General features: G+C 40.6%; 1 protein-coding gene across 4 annotated transcripts in view; it reads right to left on the reverse strand.

Annotated features, from left to right (window-relative positions):
• The window catches only part of NTRK3 (neurotrophic receptor tyrosine kinase 3), a 979,065-nt gene that overhangs the window by 683,596 nt on the left and 270,187 nt on the right, over positions 1–25,282 (reverse strand). The window lies entirely within an intron of this gene.

The raw sequence follows: 25,282 nt of genomic DNA on the forward strand, positions 1-25,282 counted from the left end.
TGGAAAAAAGGGATGGAAAATTTTTGTAAAAAAAAATGGAATTCTAACTGTGAATGTGGTTTTCCTTAAGGGGAAATTGGAATATTGTAATTAAAGCTGTTTAAAACGTCTGGGGTTCCATTCAAATAGCAGGTCTGGATAAAATTGTAAGGGCTTTCCAAAAAAATTAGTTGACTGGATGATGGCAAGAAAGCATGTTCTCAGAATGATTTTTCTACGAACGTTCAGACAGAAACCTAACCATGTACGGCCAGCTTAAGTGGTAGCTGGTGAGAAATGATGGGACCCTTTCCAGAAGACCATTCCATGCCTTTGAGTTTATTCAGTGAATCATACAGTGTTTCTGAAAGTTGATAGTTGCATAAAGACAAAAGTGCACTGATACCTTCATTGACCACAGAGAACAGCATTTTCTGAAGTCAGCAACTAGCCACAGTATCAGACAACCATGAGAACAGACAACCTTTAGCTAAACCTCACCAGTTGTCAATACAAAATGTAAAGCAATATGTCCTCAAATTTTCTGCTACAATTATAGTTAGGCCCTTGATAAAAACCCTACCATACTCACAACATACTGTATGCTTTGAACAGTAAAGAGCATGCAAACCCTAATAATGAACTTCTTTCATTTGTTTCCTGTTGTCTTTTGGCATTTGTTTCCATTTGCATTTGTATGGCATTTGTTTCCTAAGTGCAATACACCACCTGTTGCTCTTGCCAGAAAGTCAGAGTTGCCCTGTGCACATTGCAATGTATTAATAAAGTTATCAGGAATTATATTACAACTAAAGAACACCCCCACTATGTTATGGATATCTGAAGAGGTTAAGTGTTTTGTAGAACCCAAAGAACATCCTATCCTAGGGTGACCACGCTGATCCTTCTGAGATAAAATACAGTGTGTTGCTGGCAGGATCACCATGTGAAAATAAAGGAAAAAGCCTGATAAAGACAACTAATACACTCTTGCATCTAAGGACTGGTAAGCTGCAATATGTTTGTTTTTGTTTTAGATATACTGTAGGGGCTCATTCATACTGCATGAGGTCAATGACAGAAAACAAGTACAGAGATTAAAGATAAGGAGTAGTAATGTACAACCATAATATCCCTTTTTAAAGCTGAGCTATAACAAACCATAAAAAATACTTGTAAGGGGGCTTCCCCCCATGCTGCAGTGGTTAAATGCTTGTTTCTGCCTAGGACATTGGTCTCCAAACTGCAGCCCAAAGGCCGAATGTGTCTCTTTGCTTTCCTTTATCTGGCCCTTGGGACACTGTTCCATCAACTGACACCAATGATGGAGCACCGTTCCCCCTACTGACTCTCTCAATGGGGCACTATTCTTCTAATTTATATCAACAATGGGGCACTATTCCTCCCATTAATACCTCCCTCAAATGATGGGGCACTGACATCAGGACATTTTCTACTCCCATTGGCCATAATCCAGCTCCCCAAAAGCCTGACGGACAGTAAACTGGCCCTTTGTTTAGAATGTTTGGAGACCCCTGGCCTAGGATAACAGTAAATGATTTGCTTTGTTTTGAAAAAGTTAAAGCGTTTGTAATGGTTTAGTTTTTGTCTTAAATAACAAAACATGTCATGCTTACCTGCTCTGTGTAATGGTTTTGCATAGAGCAGCCCCAATCCTCCTCTTCTCGGGTGCCCCTGCCGGCACTCTCCCCTGCTGAGTGCCCCATAGCAAGCTGCTTGCTCTGGGGGCACTTGTGCATGCTCATTCCTGAGCTGCCTCTGTGTGTCTATAAGACACACAGAGAGCGGCTCAGCCCAGCCCCCCACTCACTCCTCACCAGCTATGATTGAAAGCAGTGGGAGCCAATGGCTTCAGCTTCTGTGTCTCAGCCAATGAGGAGGGGAAGAACTGAGAGAGGATGGATCAGGCTCAGGTAAGTATTAACGGGGGGCTGAGGGGGGAACTGCACACTGAAGATTTTTTTTTACCTTTTTTGCCTTCATACATAGAATATGAATATGGCTACATAATCAGTTTTGGTCCTTAACTAACTAGGTAGTGAATCCAGGACCAGGATGACAGCTCCACAGCCCACACTTTATTAAAAAATGCAATCAATTGAATCCTCTGTATTGATATTCTCAACGGTTCAATCTCAGTTGACTTAAAACACTTTTGGATATGGCCTCAAGTGGTGAAATATTATTAGATGGTGATTTCACAGTGGAAAGGGCGAGTTTTTAAACTGGAGCACAGAAGAGGAAATATTAGATTAAAGGAGTTAATGAAGCTGTCAAGGCCAAAAGAGAATGTTCATGAAAGAAGTTTAGAGTCAGGAGAGAAAATTTATGTCCCCTGGTGTAAGGCAAGGAAAGCTAAAAAGTGAGGAGACCGCGCAGAGGGAGGTGCAGAGATTCAGAAAGGTGATAGATAACACCAATATGTTAAAACAAAGTGTAACAATTGCGAGGGTGTGAGCTTGTAAAGATGGATTGCTATGTTTAAAGTATGATGAATTACATGTTAAACCATCCCTAACATTTCTCTTTCATTTAAAGTATAATCAGGGCTGTAGAACACAGTCTACATTAGAAATATTCAGTGCTACAGATCCAATATGCCCACGCATCACTCTTGCCTGACAGACAATATACCAAACATACCAATCTGGAAGGGAACATCTAGAGGACTTCAAATCCTTCCCTCCCCACCTACTAGCCCCTAATTAAATCTTCAAATTTTACACTTCCTTCATCATTCTATCTTCTTTCCTGGTTCTTAGTATTCTCTGAGTTGACCACCTACTGGATAAATTTAGAACTCACAATGTTACAGTAAATGAAGCTCCAACCCGGATCTTAGCCTCCTCATACTTCCCTTTACATGCCGCACAACTTCTCTAACTTTAGAACATGAGAGGAACCACACATAATCTCTAATCAATTCTTCTATAATTTGAATTCCAAAAAAAAAATCATTAGAAGTATCACACATATGACAAGCTCATATTTTCCAAACAATACAACGCCAAAGTACAAAGTCAGAGGCATATAGCCGAGTGTCACGTTTTCAAAGGTATACAAACATATGTAGGCTAAATCAGAAGTAAAGTTTAAGATACAGCAAATACATGTCCCTACCCCCTGCAGGTAAGTAGGGATATCAACATACAACTCAATGACACATGGGGGTGGGGGCGAGTAAATAATGCTCATATGGGATCGACCTAGCAACTGGTTGTCGCTACAGAGTAATAAAAGGATAAAAGAAAACAAGAGGAATAAAAAAGGTGTCAGGCACCACACTCCACACAAGGGGAGAGATAACATATGAGAGGAGAAGGTAAAGCTCCAGAGGGGATATCCATCATGGAGGGGTATAAGCAGTGACCTAATGGGCCACCCCAGCAATGGTTCATCCCAGGAGCTGAACTTGGACAGCACAGGAACACAATGTAGGGGTAGGGAGAAAGTAATAACAAAAAGGAGGGGTGGGGGAGGGAGGGGGTTCTTTTTGACCTCTGCCTAAGCTGGGAACTCTCCTGGCAGACGGCCAGTCAGAGGAAGGAAGGGATAGAAGATGAGGAGTCATGCATGCACCATTAGGCCTCTCCAGCATGGGTCTTCCGTGGTCAGACCACTCAGTCAAGATTGCAGAGGGTAGGGTCCAGAGACTCAGTTTGGGAGGGGATCAGTCAAGCATGAAGATCATTAAGTGCAGCAAGTGATGAGGTGGGTAAGCCCATTAGGCATTTGTAGATCTTGGTTGTTTGAAAATGAAGCCAGCGGCCCAGGTATTTGTGAATTTTGTAGGTCAATTCTCTATTATTCTCTGCGCTACATTGTTATTATTATTAGATGTTACCTACTGTACTTTTATTAAAAACTTACTAAAAATGTTTTTGAAATGAAAATGCTTAGTGCTGAAATCTGAATTGTACTGCACTAAAGTCAGAAATATCTTACATCTTGAATTTGCTGGGTTTTATTATGTTATTGATAATCTGTTTCCAAATAAAAAGTGCAATGTCTTACTTTACTGATAAATGCATCTTTCCTCTTCGCATGTATAGCATATGCTCAAAATGGCCACTGATGTTGTTTATAAGAACAGTCACTGCACAGATAATAGTGATGATTAGGGATCTCCCTCCAAGGTACAGAGGCTGCCAGCACACACGGAGCACAGTTCAGGCCAGGGATGAACTGACAATTCATGGGGCCCCGGGCAATAGGGGATCATGGGGCACCTGTGTCCTTGCCCAAACTCAAAAAAGCCTATGAAAAAGGTACCAGGGGCATCTCATGGGGCCCCCTACTGACCCCGGGCCCTCGGGCAGTGCCCGAGTGTCCAAATGGTCAGTTCGCCCCTGGTTCAGGCACACTTACACTTACACAAAGGGAAATCTAAGGGATGTCTTTTTTGGTTTTATTTTGGGTAACATGGATGGGGTATAGGGTAGTATTTTATACTCCAAAACCCTGTGGTGTATTTACGTTTTGTGCTACCATAGGTAACACAAAAATTGTGTGCATCCCCCCTCCCTGAACCCTCCCCCCAATCCCCAGCTAGCTTCTTCCCTCCCCCAGGCCAGGCTCACTCTCCCATCGACAGCCAGCACCCTCCTCTCCACTCTCCCCGGATCCCTGCACAGAAAATGGGCAGAGCTAAGCCCCGGCTGCTCTCAGGCAGCACTGGTCAGCGGAGGCTTCTTCTTCGTCTGTCCATTCGGCTCCGCCTCTATCCCGGCTCTGGCCTATGTGTGCCATGCAGATCCAGAGGCCACCATCCTCCATCCGAATCAGATCCCATGTAGCAGAGACTGATGCACGCCAGCAAGCAAGCCTCAGCTTCTGTGTGTTACTGCCATGGGGACAGTGCCACCCAAGACAAACGCCTTATTTGTCTCACGGTAAATACACCTCTGCTAAAACAACTAGTAGAATTAGGAAGACACACTTCTCCATAATACTAACTCCAGGAACAGATTGTCCGCTAAAATCAGAAAACAATCCTCTTGCGAGAGAATAGCAGAGGCCAAAGGTATGTAACCTTCAGGAGGTGAACTACTTGCCTCAGGTTTTAGAAAACGATTCTCCCATGAGAGTCTGAAAGGGACAGTATGAACCTCTCAGGAGAAGAACTGTTTAGCCCAAGTTTAGTATACCGTCTTTCCACAAAACTAAAGGTAACTGGTCAGTATGTAACTACTTGGCCCAGCAATCCCAATAGTGTACAGTCACCAAGATCTCGCTGCAGGACAGTACTCACAAGGCTAGGTGAGCAACTGTGCCAATTCAGCTTCCTCCAGGTTCCTCATAATAAAGCAATGCAAACTGGATCCTCAGATGAAGTCTTTGAGGTGTTAACAAACTCCCAAGTGTAAGCCCCAGAGATCTGTCACAGACGGGACCTTATGAACAATATAATGAATGAATAGAACAGCTTGGGGCAGGGGGAAGCCACCCCCTTTATGAACAGGTGGAATCCCTTCAATAAGAAGCCTTGATGTTCTAAAGCTCAGACCATCCTAGCACGTAACTAGAAGGATGCTACACATGGACAAAACATTTTCCCATCCAGGGTAAAGTATGGATTATAGCATTTTGTTTAATTTCTACTTAGACCTAGACTTGCAGTTAGGAGGCAGAAAAAAATAAGTGATAGAATCATGTTTTTGTTATCCCCAACAAACCCTCTAAGCTGCAAAAGAAGTCGTACAGAGATATACACATTCCCCAATGATTTGCAAAAAAATTATCACCCCTTTTGCATTCTGCAGAAAGTAACTCTCACCAAACACAATCCATTCAAGTAGCTGATGTGGGATTTAAGTGGTTAAAACAGGGGTTGAGGAGAACATAAATCACCTTCTCACCACTGACTGACTACCATGCTCACCCAACCTGACAGTTATGGTTTTGTTTTTTGTTTTTTTAGAAGAAGCCCCACACAGTGGACAAATTCAATGAGTTAATCTCACAAGCACTTATGGACATTGATGCCTACCAAAATTTGTTTGTTGTGTCAGTGTCAGGGACAGGACTCGGGAATGTTGCAATGTTGATGGAGGACATATCAAAGACCTGGTCTCATAGTTTCATAGGGGTTGATTTACTAAAGGCAAATAGACTGTGCATTTTGCAAAGTGCGGTTGCACCCTGCAAGAGCTCTGGAGCAACTTCACTTGCAAAGTGCAACTGCACTTCGCAAAGTGCAAGGTCTATTTCCCTTTAGTAAATCAACCCTAAAGTGTTGGAGAGAGGTTCTAAGGCTGTTGCACCTAAGAGACTAAATATGACCTGATCAGCACTATATACCTACTTTTTTCTTATTAACTGTAAAGTAAAAAATATAAAAAAAAATGAAAATGAAAAATAAATTAATAAAATTAAAATGAAATGCCATGATCTGGTCAGTAATGTATACCTACTATAAAATGCCAAGATCTGGTCAGTAATGTATACCTACTAAAAAATGCCAAGATCTGGTCAGTAATGTATACCTACTATAAAATGCCAAGATCTGGTCAGTAATGTATAAAGAGAACTGGAAAAAAAGGCGCTGTGGAAAATGCTCTCAGACAAGCACCTTAGTGAAGGTGCATCTTTATTGGGTGAGATAAAGTAGCAAGTATAATAAAAATTTGAATCTTTTGATAGTGAAAGTCATAAACTGCAACATTAACAAGTCATAAACTGCAACATAAACTGCAACTGCGCGAAACATGTCGTCTTGGTAACCCCACATATGCTCCCAGCTGAAGCCAACGCCGGACACTGCCTTCGTTTGCCATGGTGACACCACCCAGGACGCTGGTACGCTGACACCACGTGATTTGAAGTCGACAGGAGCATTCTTTGATCTCAGCTCCCCTCAGAGCGGACGGGCCGTCCATTGGAATCACACTGTCCACTTCAGGCTGGTTAATTTTATTATACTTGCTACTTTATCTCACCCAATAAAGATGCACCTTCACTAAGGTGCTTGTCTGAGAGCATTTTCCACAGCGCCTTTTTTTCCAGTTCTCTTTATCATGCATATGATTAACAAGGCAGCAGTGGTGAGCTCATGATTAACTGTTCACATGTTTCCACCTGGAGTGGCCTCTCTGCGCTCATTTGTATGAGTTTTCCGGTCAGTAATGTATACCTACTATAAAATGCCAAGATCTGATCAGTAATACCTACTTTTGACTCACCCTGTATTATGTATACAGTTGGGAACTGCTTGGTCATGGACAACCTACCATATATACCATGGTGAAAAGGGGGACAAAAATGGTGGTGCTGCGCATTTGTTCTTTTGTTTTAAAACTAGTAACGCTCAAATGTCATTTGAGAATTTGATAGGATTAGCTGCTGAAAGCAACGTTTCTTTGCACCACTTTTTTCAGGATGTCTATTGTTTCCTGGTGTCCCCTGATCTAAGACTCTACTTGGGAACATGGATTCAATTTCCTAACAAGCTTTTTTCTGTCTAGGTGACAGAAGAAGTATCCTCTTTATTACTGATGACCTGCCTTCATACATTTGGAGCAGCACATGCTTGGAATTGTAGATCTTCACCAGCTGGAGGTCTGCAGAATGCCAAGTACTGCTCTAAATCCTTGCACACAGCTTTACTTACACATATAAACATGCAGCACTCGTCAGCCTGGGAATAAATAATGATGTACTGTGCATACATTAATTATAGAATATGACAGAAAATCTCTAGCAGGATGTGATATATGACTGCATGTTGTAAATCTATAAATCTGCTGGAAAATGCTATGACAACTAGTTACAATGAAGCGTGTGCTGTGTAAACAGTCCAGCCACTGAAGAGTTAATGTTGCAGTTTATGACTTTCACTATCAAAAGATTCAAATGAAGGATATTTTCCCATATGTGATGTATGGAAAGCTGTATCCACTCAAAGCATATTGTAAACCTAAGCCTGGGACAATGGAGACAACCATCTTGATGAAATTAACTTCACATCAGAAACCCCTCCTCATATCAGAGGTCCCCCATCATGTCAGAGATCCTTCACCATTTTAAAGATCCTCCTTCACATTAGAGGTCCACCATCACATCAGAGGACCACCATCACATCAGACGTCCACCATTATGTCAGATGTTTCTCATGACATCAGAGGTCCTCCATCACATTAGAGGTCCCCCATTAGTCAGAGATCCACCATTACATCTGAGGTCCATCATGTTAGAAGTCCACCATCAGATCAGAGGTCCACCATCACATCAGAGGTCCCCCATCATGTCAGAGGCTCTCCATCATATCAGAGGTCCTCCATTGCATTAGAGGTCCCCCATCATGTCAGAGATCCACCATGACCTCAGAGGTCCCCTATCATGTCATAGGTCCTCCATCATGTTAGAGGTCCACCAGCATATCAAAGGTTCATATCATGTCAGAGGTCCTCCATCACATTAGAGGTCCTGTGTCCACTTTCACTTCAGGAGACCCCATCACATCACAGTCCCCTCATCACATCAAAATCACCCCAATAAAGCAAAGACTTCCCTGTACATCAGAGTACCTCCACGACAGAGTACCCCTATCACTTCACAGTCCCTCCATCATATAAAATTCTCCCCATCTCAATCTCTGAATAAAAAAAGAAAATCTAATAGATTACTCCATCCAAGCTAAGGGCTTGCTCACACTAGAATGTGGTACGGGTAAGGTGCATTCTGCGCATGTTTCCCGTACTGAGTTTAAAACGCACTGCCTTTGTGATATGAGTACCAATATACTTTTAACACCTTAAACGCAGATCACAAATGCAGTGCATTTGCAGGCAAAAGATTGCATGGTACAGCAGTTTTTTATCTTGTGCCTTCTGGTGCAATTTGCAGCCAAATTCCACTACAAGGGAATGTACAGGAATTTCACAGGAACACGCATCATGGTTCCTTTGTAATTCTAGTGTGAACCAGGGCGGACTGACCATTTGGAAACTTGGGCACTGCCTGAGGGCCCGGGGTCAGTAGGGGGCCCCATGAGATGCCCCTGGTACCTTTTTCATAGGCTTTTTTGAGTTTGGGCAAGGACACAGGGGCCCCATGATCCCCTAATGCCCGGGGGCCCCATGAGTTTTCAGTCCGCCCCTGGTGTGAACAAGCCCTAAACGGAGCAGATGGTATAATCTCCTGCTGCGACTATTGTATTATGACCAACTGTGAGAATACCTGAACAGTGCCTGCATTTGATTGGATGGAGGTGTTGTTCAGTCCACAATTTTTTACCAGCTTTCTTTGATTTTTCAAAATAAGGATGTTGGGGTGAGTAGTGCCGACAGTGGGCACATTGCCTATATACTGAAGACTAGATGAAGCCTGGAGCAGCATGGCCTTGGGTTCATTAGGAACCAGTTGAAATTCGCTAAGTATATACTGTATATAGCTATAATCCTTGTAGGTTCTAAGAGAACTAACCCAACAGGAAGAGAAAAAAGAAAATAGTTTGTCCTAAACAGAGTTGTTTATAAATATATATATCCACTCTGCCATTAACAAGCACACATTATGCAATCACCATGGAGGAAAGTAGGTCATCATAAATCCTTATGTGATAAATAAAAAATATATCCTTTAACCTCCCTAGCGGTCTGATTATGTCCATATTTCTGTGCTCTAAGTGGTACATTTTTTTCCATGGAAATATGTATTTTTTTTATTGTAGGCCTGTAATTTTTAGGAATAACTCACTGAAATCTGTCCGAACAAGAGTCTAGTAAATATCCGGGTATGATAAAATTTGAAACACTAAATCATAAATTATAATTTAATAAATAATCATAAAAAATAATAATAATATAATAATAATAAATTTAATTCAATAATATAATCAAACCAAAAACACCGAAACTTGAAATATAGCGCCAAGTTCGCACATCGCTGAGCAAAGTCGCAAAATCGTTTTCAGTGTCTGATGATTAATTTCCCCACGAATCATTATCACTCAATTCTGCAAGTGGTTCTAATTTACTATCGCTGTTCTCTAGCTGATCTAAACCCGCTTTTGACCTAAAGGGACACTTTTTGGACGCCATGGACGTTTCTCAGTTTCCAGGCAGAAAGAACAGTAAAAATGCAGGCAGGGCGCAGGACAAAGCACTCGGGACAAAATGTATGTGAAATGGTTTGATACAGTAATGTTTTACTATGTTATTTTAGTGTATTTAGTGAATGTCACTTTTTGTCATTTTCAAATTTCCCACCAATTCCGTCCCCCGACGTCACAGAAGACAGATGCCGGCTATACGCCGGAGAACATTGCAGGGGACACTGCAGGAGGGACATCGCGGGAGTGCAGGACAAGGTAAGAGAAGAACAGATGCCGGAGCAGCGTCGCATGGTAAGCCCGAGTGTAGCTCGGGGTTATCGCTTTTGGTACAGAAACTTTACCCCGAGCTACACTCGGGAATACCGCCAGGGAGGCTACAGAAGAATTCCAAGTATGGCAATTTTTACATCCACCTTGCACCAATGTAACTCTATATGTACCATTCCTGTGAGATACCTCTAGAGCCTGGAAATCAGAGTATTAGACACCACTACTCCAGTAATCCCCACCAGTTTCCGGGTCCTGTGCTGAGCACATGCCCTGGTGCATTGTTAACCTCCCTGGCGGTATTCCTGAGTGTAGCTCGGGGTAAAATATCAGTACCAAGAGCGGTAACCCTGAGCTACACTCGGGCTTACCATGCAGCATTGCTCAGGGAGTCCCTGCAGCACTTACCTTGTCCTTCGCTCCCGTGATGTGTCCCCTGCAGGGTCCCCGGCCATCTCCTCCGGCCGATGCTGGCATCCGGCTTCCGTGTTCTGGTCCCTGTGACGTCGGGACGTACGGGCGCCGCAACCGGCGGCAAATTTGAAATTTTTAAAAAATTTCATTTTTTAAAAAATGATTATTATATAGTAAAACATTGCTGTTTCAATGCATTTCACGTACATTTTGTCCCTACTGCTTATATATTGGTAATATATGTTCAAACCGGAAAAACATGACTATGTAAAAACTGCCATATCTGGGAGTCATCTTTAGGCAGAACTCCAGTTAAAAATAACAAGACTAAAAAAAATCCCATTAATAGCCACAATAACAAAATCAGCTTTGCTGCAATCTATGGCTTCAATCTAGAGATTTCTCCTGCAGTTTTGTTTTCTCTCAGTAGAAGTCCTCAGTCTGATGGACAGCATTATTAAACACATTTCCTCTGAGCCCAGGTCGTTCTTGACCTGCCGCAGCCTCCTCAAGTGTCATTAAACCCAGATCACAAAAAAACTATCAGTAAATGCTGTATTACATGCTCACTCATTTACTATGGGATTATTTATTTTTATTCTTCAAAAAACAGTGAGTTTCTATGCTGAGCATGTCCTCTCTATCACATCTGAGCAGCCCATGTGACTATAGAGTCACACATGTGGACGTATATACAATGGTAAATGTCAGCCTACTCCCTCCCTCCTCCTCTAAGCTCACTAATCAGCTAAACACATCTTGATTGATGGAGGCTTTATCCCTGTTAATATAAGACACAGGCTTGAGGAGTGTAACACAACCTGTGACTGGCAGAAATCCACTTATATCATGTTACTGCTAAAAATAATAATGAATTTATTTTAAATATATAGTTGTATGATGATTTAAAACAGTTTATTAATATTAATTATTTATTTTTACTCGGGATCCCAAAGGCTTTTTTTTTTCTTTTGATTATGTGACCAGCAGCAGACAATTAAACGTTCCTCCTGCTACTGTTTCATTGCAGACAGGCTGGGAAAGAGCTGGGTCATGTGACAGCTTTATATTGATTAGAAAAAAGGGTACTTTTTTAATGAAATTAATTACATTGCCATCATCCATATACAGAAAGAGAAGGGTGTGTTTAGTATTACTTTAAATTACTTTAATGACAGTAAAAGAAGCATTACAGTGATGAGCTCATCACTATGTCACTCTGCTTTCTTCTCCTATCAGTGTGCGTCTTCTAAGAGCAAGAACTGATTGGCTCCTTCTGTCAAGGGCCATAGAGGGTCAATTTCAGCAACACAGCTTGCATTTAAAAATTAATTTAACGATGTGTTAATTATTACAGAACCACATTGATTTATCACAAGTTCTGCTTTAAACATGAACTGTTTAACACATGACTAAGGAACAATATTTAAAGTGTTACTAAATTCACAACAGTAAAATCAGTCTCTATTAAAGCATGCTTGTTATACTCACTGTGGAACCTAAGAGGTTAATCCTCTGCAAAAAGGCTGTTGATCCTGTCCTCTCTGATCCTCCCCCTCCTCTACTGTCCCTAATCTATCTGCTGATAGTACAGATCTCTAGGAGTCACTCTGCACATGCTCAGTTTAGTGTGTATTGCTAGATATTTTTTTTATTTTGGAGGGTGAATTTGATCAGCACAGGGCCAATCAGCACTGTCCAGACAGAGGGCCAGGTGTCATGGAGCCTCATAGGATAGTCAGAGCAGAATGAAAACTCCTCCTAAAAGCTCAGCTGGACACTGATAGAAGTCTCAAGACTGCTATATACTGCTGATGAGAAAAGGTATTTAGCAGTTTATATTTACTAAAATAATTGCATTTCCATGTTGTACTCTGTTGTTCCATGTTTGTATCTGTGTACTGTGGGAGACCAGATATAGTGAATGCAGGGTCCTGGGTTTAGTAACACTTTAATCAATGGCAACAATGGGCAAGGAAGGAATGAATATAGTCAAAATTCAAAGTATTCAGTAGATATAAAGCCTCAGGACCACAAATCTAAATGACTACATTCATAACATTCCCATATGTCCCTAAAGTAGAATCCCAGGCTTTATCTAGCAATGCCTAAAAACACTTTCTCCCTTCAATGCCAAGGCACTTACTTTATGCATCTCCCCAGCAGACTCCCCCTCCTCCCTCTGCCCCCCTATCCTCCCCCCCCATTCATTCTCTATGTCCACTCAAACTGTTCCAAACAAACTGCCCACAGATTCGGTTAGCATATTGATACCTCCGTTCATTAATTGGGATGCCCTGTTATATGTAAAAATAGATTTTGTTCAATCAAATTCCCTTTGAATTTCCGTCTTATTTTATATCTGATGATATGGGGTGGCCACCACTGGATGTCTGATTGATAGTTCTCTGTCATCTCACTTTATCTTGATACATTTTCTGTGTACAAGTTTGCTTTCCAGACATATTGCCCAATCAAACTGTAACCCAAGTGCCTGTTTTCTGTTGTACCTTGTTAAATCCAATAAACACACTGAATAAGAAAAAAGCTAGGTATATTCACACACCGCCCACTTTATAAGGTACACCTGTTCAATTGTTTAGTAACACAAATTGCTAATCAGCCAATCACATCCATATTTATCCACAACTTATCCACGCCTTGGTTATATCTCGCCTCGATTACTGCAACTCCCTCCTCACTGGTCTACCGTTACACAGGCTATCACCCCTTCAGTCTATTATGAATGCTGCTGCTAGACTCATACACCTTACCAACCGATCAGCGACTGCTGCCCCTCTCTTCCAATCCCTCCACTGGCCTCCACTAACCCAACGTATAAAATTCAAAATACTAACCACAACTTACAAAGCCATCCACAACACTGCCCCTAGCTACATCACCAACCTCATCCGCAGATACCGCCCAAATCGCCCACTCCGCTCCTCCCATGATATCCTCCTCTCTAGCTCCCTCATCACCTCCTTTCACGCTCGCCTCCAGGACTTCTCCAGAGCCTCTTCCATCCTCTGGAACTCCCTACCACAGCATGTCCGGTCAGCCCCCACCCTGTCTGCCTTTAGGTGATCTTTGAAAACTCACTTCTGCAGGGAAGCCTACCCCACCTCCACCTAAGAACGGTACTTGAATCACCTCGGCCAGATCATCCCCTGCAGCTATCACCTTTTGTAGATCCTCCCCCTTCCTTTAGATTGTAAGCTCCACGAGCAGAGCCCTCTTATTCCTGCTGTACTGAAATGTATTGTAATTGTACTGTCTCCCTTATATTGTAAAGCGCTGCGCAAACTGTTGGCGCTACATAAATCCTGTATAATAATAATAATTTAGACATCCAGAAGTGGTGAAGACGACTTGCTGAAGTCAAAATCAGAATGGGAAAGAAAAGGGGATTTAAGTGACTTTGAACATGGCATAGTGCCAGATGGGCTGGTCTGAGTATTTTCAAAACTGCTGATCTACTGGGATCCAACCATCTCTAGTGTTTACAGAGAATGGTCCAAAAAAGGGAAAATATCCAGTGAGCAGCAGTTGTATAGACAAAAATGATTTTTGATGTCAGAGATCAGAGGAGAATGAGCATTCGATTTCAGCTGCACTTTCAGATGGTAGGGTCAGAATTTGGCATAAACAACATGAGAGCATGGATCCATTCTGCCTTGTATCAACGGTACAGGCTGGTGGTGTAATGGTTTGGGGGATAATTTCTTGGCACTAGCAAGGTGTACCTAATAAAGTGGCCGGTGAGTGGTTATATATAGTATAAAGAGTAGTTAGCATAGGTGTTGGGGGGCATTTTTACGGAGAGTTAGGTAAAGCCCAGAATTCTGCTTTAATATAGGGCACAATGACAATTGTATGTACATCAAATGTACTCAGACTATGTCAAAAAACATATCACCATGTGACTATGGAATATCTTAGTCTCATTAGTTTTAATGTTTGCTAGTTTTTATATCTCTACTTTGGGTTAGTTTTCCTAGTTTCCATCATTTAGTGCTGGCTTCGCAAAATAGAAGGGGAAATATGGCATATCACGGTCTATACGGTCATAACAGATTTGTGGTGAAATGATGTATCAGACAGGTGTCAAGAAAGCATGCTTTGAACTGATGGTTGAGCGCACGTGTTACATTATAGAATATTACTCTGATAACAATAAGACGCATGCAATGGATCACACAGATGGGTGCTGACAGCGCATTGCTTTCCTTTGAAGCAGCATTCTGTGACATTGCCTGGAGGGTTCACTGAAGCCTATTGGCAACAGAATTTCTGTGTACACATGCCGGAAAATGAGAACTGATCATAATGGACAAAACATGTTCTATCCAGTTGTATCAGCACCGTGTACACAGCGGGCACACTGCCTACATACTGAACCCTACAGGTAGATCTAAAGAAACATGCTGTGTTGGCTATAGATGGAGCCTGGAGCAGCATAGGCTTGGGTGCACCTACAGCTTGTGAACCTTAGACTGACCCAGAAGATGCCATGTGATATATGGCAATCTGTTGTTTGCAACTAATTCTGGCCCTTATGCTTGAAAACCTGAAAAGAAACATATGAAGGATAACTAGTCTGCATAGTGATCACATTCCCGTTATTGCTTTTCAAGGGTGGGTTAGAAAAAGAAAAGAGGAGTATGATCCTTGTAATACTAGTGCTCCAACAATTTAACAATGCAAAAGGCACACCATTACTAGCAATGGGTATGTAACAGGGGTGGACTGACAACTCATGGGGCCCCCGGGCAATAGGGGATCATGGGGCCCTTGTGTCCTTGCCCAAACTCAAAAAAAGCCTATAAAAAAGGTACCAGGGGCATCTCATGGGGCCCCCTACTGACCCCGGGCCCTCGGGAAGTGCCCGAGTTTCCAAATGGTCAGTCCTCCCCTGGTATGTAAGAAGGTTAAAGATGCTTAGAAAGTTAGGAACTAGTTAAGGCTGGGTTGGGAAAGGGTTAAGCTGACTGCTCCCAGTGCACAGGCTGTTTGGAGCTTCAGCCGGCCCACCTGTGATATTAATTGGTGGAAGGCTGAGGTCCAGGAGCCCCAGATAGCTCATGAAGAAGCCCTCTGAGAGTCCTTACATGCTTTGGTGTGCTGCTGTCCCATTTCCAGAAGTCCATGTCATCTACTGTCTATACCAAGAATCCCTGAATGCTACCTATGGACTATGACACCAACTATGGACTATACCATCGTCAATGGACTCCATCACAATGAACTGTCACCTGTAAGGTTATGTTTGGGCCATTCATGAGCTAGTCAGGATTAGGAAAGGAACTGTTGCACTTTTATCATGTTTGCACTGAAGTGATCAGTAAAGACTGTTAAAACTTTGTCCTTGAGCCTGGTCTGAAGTTATTAAAAGAGGTACATAATGTGGTTGGTGTATTAAAACAACCTGGGCCTGTAATAACACTAGAAAGGTATGAATAACACCAAACTACAGTATCAAGTCAGTATGCTAAAGCAGAGCAAGGCCATTGCTAATGGTGGCTATGTGTACATTCATGACATGAAGCAACCAGTCCAGATGTGGTACTTGGGTAAGGTGGGTTGTCCTCTGATAGTGGAAAGAGTCCTATTCTGCAATTATTTTTGAAACAAAATGCTTCAATTAACCTGGTTTTGTCTCGGCTGATTCTTTTTATGGTGGCACTGGCAGATGTGTGGCTGCAACATGACTTTGGATGACAAATAAGGAAATCGATACTGAATTCCATCAAACTCTTTCTCACTCTTTGGAAACTGCGGCTTCAATTTTCACATTTCTCTTGAGCAGCAAAGGTGTAAAGTAAGTGAAGGAGAAGAAGAGACATCCTCCAGTTGCTATGACTTCAGAGAAACCTTGTTATACCAATACAGTATGTGCTAACGAAGGAGCCTATAGATGGGAGATGTTAGTCACTGGATACCACCAATTACAGTCAGATCAAGAAATAGCCATTCTACTAACTTGGAATATCCTGTCCAGGTATTATAGTTCAGACAAAATAAGGCCAGTTGCAAAAGTGTCTGTTCACATAAACATGCATGTTCAGCCACAACCAGTATGCATGTTTGCACCATCATTGTACTAAAGATGGCAGTCAGATCTCCTAACTTCCTTCTCATGGCTTTGGGAACATTAAAGTAGAGCTATAGGTAAATATATATATATATATATATATATATATATATATTGTGACAGTGTGGCGATCTGTCACCCAGGATTCTCAACAAGGCAGGTTGAGGGGCTCCAGGGTAAGTGTTTGATGCAGAGGAAAGTGGCTTTTCATTTTCCTCCTTTGTTTGTAAGGTCTGTTTTGGGATCTGGAGCCTGGAGATTTCAAAGAGATCTGGGAGGGCTCCACCCCAGCAGATAGGAGTCAGGAGGGCTCCACCCCGGCAAATAGGAGTCAGGAGGGCTCCACCCCGGCAGATAGGAGTCAGGAGGGCTCCACTCCGGCAGATAGGAGTCAGGAGGGCTCCACCTGGAAGTCAGGAGGGCTTCACCTAGGAGAGGTGGAAGCCAAAAGCAGCAAGGGGCTGCTAGAGACTAGCTGTGTGCTAGTGGCCAGCTGTGTGCAAGAGCCATAATTCCTGATAAAGTCTGCAGGAGACAGACATCAAGCTGAGTATACGCCAGGAGGCTAAATCGTTGTTTTGTTTGATGGTGGATACCCCTGCGTGGGAAGCTTTATGTTATGGGACATTTATTTAAATGAAATTGGGCAAAAAGGCCCTTAAAGAAGCGAGTCGCTGTGTGCTTTAAATGAAAAGCTCTACCACTTTGAAGCGAGTTCCCACTATATATATATATATATATATATATATATATATATATTTATTTATTTTCATTTTGAATAGAGTAAGTGAGGGTTATAACCCCTGTCAGTTTAATTTTTCGTCCCATTGGGTAGATTAACCTTTACTTCCTGTCCTGTAGCCAAAACAGGAAGTGAGAAAATCTCTGCAAATTAAGGAAATTCCTTGGGGACCCCCTAGTCACCAGAACTAGTGTCCCCATTGGAAAATGTCCCCTCTATTGCTTTTCTGGGGATAACCCAAAATTTGGGATTTTCTTTTACATTCACTTTTGATGATAATGGTAAACAGGACAAATAGAGAGGGGGAATTTCCCTAATGGGGGCACAGACAGCAATAAAAACTGACAGGGGTTCTAATCCCTCTCCACTCTATCCAGAACTAAAATAAAAAAGTTTTTCCTTTAGTTATACTTTAAGAATTGGAGTCTTAGTTATCATTTTTTAGTTTACAGTTAGAATGTTCTGCATGTAATTACTGTTGTCTGCATCCCTACAAAGAAAACTTCCCCTCACTTACTGTCCTGGTTAGCTTTCAATTTTTAAACTGAATTAATGTAAATCAGTCTTCTTTTTTTTGCCACAGATAACCGGGTGCACTATTGGGTGGTGAAACCAATATTATTATTTATTTATTATTATTTATTACAGGTACTTATATAGTGCTGTCAATTTACACAGCGCTTTACATATATATTGTACATTCACATCAGTCCCTAACCCTCAAGGGGCGTACAATCTAAGGTCCCTAACTCACATTCATACATACACATACTAGGGCCAATTTAGACAGGAGCCAATTCACCTACCAGCATGTCTTTGGAGGGTGGGAGGAAACCGGAGTACCCGGAGGAAACCCACACAGGCACAGGGAGAACATGCAAACTCCAGGCAGGTGGTGCCATGGTTGGGATACGAACCAACGACCCTAGTACTGCCAGGCGGAAGTGCTAACCATTTAGCCACTGTGCTGCCCAAATAGTAATATTAAAGTAGTATTAAACCCAAAAGAAAACATTTGTTATATTGCAGCTTACCAAATCTTAGATGTGATTACTGCATTTGTTTTCTTTTTAAGGCTTTCTTTCTTCTATTTTCATCTGGTGATCTGGCCAGCAAGTCTGTTGTTTTTCAAAAGAACAAGCTCGCCAGCAGAATGCCTCAGTTATGGAGGTGAGAGAAACCATTTAGCACAGCAGAGGTGCTTACAATGATCAGCTTTTATTTATTTATGTAAAACCTTTATCCCTAAAGGAAACAAAAATGGTTTGCTGTAACTGATTATAGAGTATTAGCTGGAATTTGGCTTCAGTTCTATGCATCTAAATCTAATAGTATATTTAATACTCCCCTCCCTCTAGCAGCCAGTAACATACCTCCTGTTAGACATGTGCATGCTGCAAATTTACGTTTCCTTTCGGATGCAATTGTTCATTGAAGAATTTTGTTTCATCATATTTGTTAAGTTGAATCGATGTTCAGAATTTGTTTTGCATCTTTGGCATTCGTTTTGTATATTCGTTGGTCTGGGTGGATTCGAAAAATGTTGCTGTTTTTGAGAAGATTGCTATATATTTTGGGTGGATTCAGTATTCATGTATCAAAATTATTACAAAAAAATTCAATATTTTCAGACACAACGGCAAAATTAATTCAAAATTCGTCAGTCCCAAATTTTTCAAACCTAAGAATTGCATTATAATATGGAACTGAACTGACTGACTGTGACCTTTAATTCACAAATTTGTTCAAATCTGAATGATCAAACACATTCGAAATTTGAATTAATTTCCCCACGGGCCCGAACTACTATGTGACTTCATCCAAATGAAAAAATGAAATGAATGCATTTGTTAATTTTGTTAGAACTTTTTTCAGATTTGTACATCGAATCTCTGAAAACCAAATTTTTGTCCGAAAATCAAAGCATTACAAAACACAATTCACATCTCTACCTCCTGTATTAGAGCGCCCCCACTCTGGATGAAGAAGCACAGGATGCACCTTTGGACAGCAGCATTTTCAGTCCAGGGAATGGGGAGTGTTAGGTGTACTAGCATATTTATATGCATTAACAAATAGAAGCTAAGCTTCAGCTTACATTTACAAGCATTTACGGCTTTTTCCTTTTGGGATAAAGGTTTTACATGAATAAATAAATGGGGATCATTGTAAGCACCCCAGTCAGTGCTAAATGTAACTTCTTCATCTGCAAGGGAGCTCATTCTTTTGGAAAGCAACAGACTTAATGGCTAGATCACCAGGGGAAAATAAGGGAATGAAAGCCTAAAAAAGAAAACATTTAAGAATTGGTAAGCTGCATTATAATAAATGCAGTACATGTTGATTGATGGAGGCTTTGCCTCCCTGCTATTCTAAGACACAGACTGTGACAGGCAGAAATTGGCACACACAATGTTATTGCCCCAAAATAATAAATATTTTATTTCAAATACATAATTGTATGACAATTTAACACAGTTAATTAAAATTAACTATTTATTTTTACTCTGTATCCCAAAGACTGTTTGTTTACTTTGCACATGTGACCAGCAGTAGAGGACTAGAAGCTCCTCCTGTTTATGTTTTCCTTCAGACAAGCCAGGAAAGAGCTGGGTCATGTGACAGCTGTATATCGATTAGAAAACAGGTACTTAGATTTTCTTTTTTATTAAAATAATTACAGAGGCATAGATACATAGTTAGTCTGGCTGAAAAAAGACAAAAGTCCATCCAGTTCAACCACAGAAAAAAAAAGTTATAATCCTACAGTATACCCACAGTTGATCCAGAGAAAGGCAAAAAAAACCCCAGCAAAGCACGATCCAATTTGCTCCTGCTGGGAAAAAAATTCCTTCCTGATCCCCCGAGAGGCAATCGGATATTCCCTGGATCAACTTTACCTATAAATGTTATATCCAGTTATATTCTGTGTATCTAAGAAAGAATCCAGGCCTTTTTTAAAGCAATCCACTAAGATGGCCAGAAACAACTCTTGAGGGAGTCTATTCCACATTTTCACAGCTCTTACTGTGAAGAAACCTTTCCGTGTTTGGAGATTAAATTTCTTTTCCTCCAGACATAAAGAGTGCCCCCTTGTCCTCTGTGATGACCTCAGGGTGAATAACTCTACACCGAGTTCACTATATGGACCACTGATGTATTTATACATGGAGATCATATCCCCCCTTATGTATTATACATGGTGATCATATCCCCCCTTATGTATTATACATGGAGATCATATCCCCACTTATGTATTATACATGGTGATCATATCAACCCCTTATGTATTATACGTGGAGATCATATCCCCCCTTATGTATTATACATGGAGATCATATCCCCCCTTATGTATTATACATGGCGATCATATCCCCCCTTATGTATTATACATGGAGATCATATCCCCCTTATGTATTATACATGGTGATCATATCCCCCCTTATGTATTACACATGGAGATCATATCCCCCCTTAATCTCCTCTTCTCAAGAGAGAATAAATTCAGTTCCTCCAATCTTTCCTCATAGCTGAGCTCCTCCATGCCTCTTATCAGTTTGGTTTCCTTTCTCAGTACTTTCTCCAGTTCCCCAATGTTCTTTTTGTGAATTGGTACCCAAAACTGAACTGCATATTCCAGATGAGGTCTTACTAATGATTTGTACCGGGAAAATGATATCTCTCTCTGGAGTCTATAACTCTTTTCATACAATCGAGGATTTTGCTCGCTTTAGAACCCGCAGCTTGGCATTGCATGCCATTATTAAGATTGTGATCTACCAGAACTCCCAGATCCTTTTCCACCATTGATTCCCCCAGTTGTACCCCCCCCAGTATGTATGATGCATGCATATTCTTTCTCAAGTTCCCCAATGTTCTTTTTGTGAATTGGTGCCCAAAACTGAACTGCATATTCCAGATCAGGTATTACTAATGATTTGTACCGGGGTATCATCCAGATACAGAAAGAAAAGCGATAATGTAAATTAAACCATGTGTGTTTAGTATCACTTTAAACTCCAAACACCTTTTGGAGGAAACCCTATAAAAATGAATAAATGTAGTTGCAGTAAATAACAAAATATGCTGTAACATTTGATGTTGGAGGTGTCTGCATAAATAGTAGTGATTCATCGATATCTAAATCCTACTGCCCACTAATGAGCTATTTTTAAGTTGTGTACACATGATAGAATCTGTGCCATGGAACATGCTTTATTATTCATTAAACATACTGGAAAAATTAGTGATTTTAAACCATAAAAGAAATAATTTAAAAAAAGGCCCGTCTTTAGCATCTCCCAATGCACACAGCAGATATGCAGCCTATTCTCAGATGGCCGTACTTGCTGCTTTTGGATTAAAAGCCATCTCATAGCGCTGACAAGCTGATCTTTGCAACATTGCAGTGGTTAGTAAATACTTCTTAAGCGGTTTGTAAACATTCTCTGAAAATTCATGTGTTTCCCCCAGCGGACTTATATCTGACTCAATCAGCAAGGCCATTTATCAAGGCTCACGTGGTGCCCAAGATGTTCTTGGTTTCATGGAGAGCCATATATGGTCTCACTCTCTGGCTTCCCCCTCTATTGTAGACATATTTAGCTTGCTAAAATAGAGCAAGTATATTTCACAGAACTGGAAAAAATAACTGGGCAAGACACCAAGACAGCAGGCCAAACGCTGTCAAGCTGAAGCCTGTCTGGCAAGTCCTCAGGATCCATTTTGGGTTTGAACTGTAAACATCTTAAAAGATAAGGTCATACCTCCATAGGCCAAATATGGTTGCAGCTTGCATATCATCTACAAGATTTATAGCAAAATATAATATCTTTAAATGGGCACTTTATTTGTTTTCTAAATATACAGTGGGACTTTCCATTAAATATTTGTTCTGCTAAGCATATCCAGTTGTAGCATCTGATACCAATTACAGTCCTGAGTTATAGAGTCCAGAATAATATGTTCTTCACAAAAATGAGTATGAAGTCATATCCCTACTACTACTCATTTCCCTATAACCTCAATAAGTCTTTATGTACTGTAATGGCACTTGTGGGCTAGTGTCTAATGCAGCAGGGTAAGAGGGCAGCCCAAGTCTCAAAATGACAACATGTGATCATTTTTTATTTATATCCAGCAAATGAACTACAGATGGAAGTGCATGCAGGGGATTTTGAGAGTCATAAGACTTAATATAGTTCAAGGAGCATGAAATCATCCTTTACTTCTCTTTTCAGATTGTTCAGTTAAAAATAGCTGTGAATAATAAAATTTGCTGGGTTTATTATATTGAGAAATAGTCTTTTTTTGCTACAATACAACACTGATGCTTTCTGTTATGGGCAACATAAAATACCCAAATACAAATACCCAACAGATTAGTCATGATGATTGTCATGTTGTCCCACAAATTATTGATATCACCTAGAATTTGTCCAACACTCTAATTTACTAGCTGCAATAGGCTCAATTCAGCAAACTTAAAACACGAGGATAAAGATATTTATTTTTCAAAAAGTGACAGTTATTTTCAGCTGAGTCGAATGGTATTTAAAAATTGTAGTCAATTAGCTAAAAATAAAGATTCATATCCCCGTGTAAAACTTTATTGAGTCTAAAACAGGGTGCTCAACATTTTGAATAGCAAGGGCCACTTAAGTGATTTATTAACTGGTCGTGGCCACAATGAAATAAAATGGAAAAAACACGTCTCAACTATGGGGTTTTAATGCCCTCAAACCGCAAATGTAAACAAGCCCTTACTGTTCTGAGCCCCCTATAAGGCTACTTTCACACTGATGTGCTGCAGTTTCCCTAATCTACGGGTGCAGCGCAGTGCACCTGTGGCTTTCTTGCGGACTCTCTGTGCTTTGCCATAGACTTCTGCATTATCCTGCATTCAAAAGTTTTGGTGCACCAGAAAGAGCAACAAACCCGCAGGATATAACAGAAGTGTGCTTCCCTGGTATGAGGTTGAGGGACATATCAGATGGCTCCGAGGGCCACATATGACCAGCGGGCCACAGGTTGAGCACCCCGGTCTAAAATATAGTAGAGCACTCTACGATTAAGCTCCATCTGGGAGTGAAGCGTATTAGTTGTTTGCCCAAAGTGGACTTGTCTGTGAGTCGGTTTGTTTTAATAAAACAAACCTTGGCTTTTATGATGAGCAGCTATTTCCCCCTCTTTTCAGAGAACTAGTGTGCTATGAGAAAAGGTTTTGACTACAGTTGCCTTTTAAGTCATACTAATTCATTTGAATGGCTAGTAGTGCACCTTTAAGCACAAAAATCTGGCATGACCCTTTTTTCATTTTCAAAGATTCGGATGTAGACAAATCTCCAAATGGACATAGAAACAAATGTCAACAAATATGGAAAAAGGTTATAACAAAATTAATGAATGCATTTGTTTAATTTGGATGACGTCACATGATGCGATAGTATTTTGGGGCCATGGGGAAATTGATTAAATTTTCGCATTTGTTTGATAATTTGGATTCGGACAATAAATGGATTTGAATTTCATTCCATTTAATAATTTAAATGCACACGATGATAGTTGATATTGTCCAATCAGCTTATGCCATTCTTCTTGGTGGGTTAGACTAGCGTCTGAAAATATTGAATCCTGCCGATTCAAATCTGTCCGATTCAATAATATATTCAATATATAACAACCTTTTGGAAAAACTGAACATTTTTCCGAATCTACCAACAAATATACAAAACAGATGCTGAAAATACTAAATTAATTCCGAAATGAGTTGGGTCAACATAACGAATATGATGAAATGAAATTCTTCAATGAATGAATGCATCTGAAACAAAACTACAATTTCCAGTGTGTACATGCCTAGGTTTTATTCATTCAGTCATGCTAGAGAGTGTTTGTCTTGTATGTCACGGTATGAGTTCTATAGGAGTACAGGCTTGCATCTTACCCCAGACAGACTACAAAATCATTCCTAGTCTGGGATTTTATTAATGGCGTACAGTAAATGTTTTCCATAATTTTAGACGTGCTAATTAATAACATTTTCAGACCATCATAACAACCAATTTGCCAGTGATCCTGAAAAACTAAAAACCTGCATTGTTTTGGTCTTTAGGAGCAAAAACACAAAGGCAAAGGATGACATTTCACCAAATTATTCTGAATAGTCTGTCATCGCTGAATTAATTCACACTGTTCTATTTGTTTTTTTTTATATCCTTTTGTTTCCATCTTTACTGAATTAATTCTCATTGTTCTTTTTTGCCTTTTTTGCATGTTTTGTTAATATCTAAAGCATAGCAACAGTTGTATCTCATATCTAGCACAAATAAGGAAAAAAAAACTAAGAAAGATCAAGGTTTCCTTCGGGAATGGCCTTAGACGGAGCTACGCATCATAAAAAATGCAAAACATCAGTGTTCCAGTGTTCTGTGCATTAATGTATATTTTATAGGTGTGCACTGAAATTATGTGCATGCCTACAGGTATGTATAGTCTTGTGGGTAAAAGGATATAGATCTTCAGAAAAAAATTCTATATTGCCGGGTTGAGGTGTTGTCAAGTCAGAAAAATAAGCAGTGACATTGGCTGATTGGGTTTCTTGATGTTTTGTATTCATTTTATGTATTTTTCATCAACTTTGCTGGAAAGAGTATAGAAGCAATCTAACATAGTCCATTAAACTGTAGCCCATATTAAAATACTTTAGATT

Source organism: Staurois parvus, unplaced genomic scaffold (assembly GCF_062004578.1).
Source record: "Staurois parvus isolate SC_StPar_1 unplaced genomic scaffold, SC_StPar_1.0 ptg000432l, whole genome shotgun sequence".
Taxonomy (NCBI): domain Eukaryota; kingdom Metazoa; phylum Chordata; class Amphibia; order Anura; family Ranidae; genus Staurois; species Staurois parvus.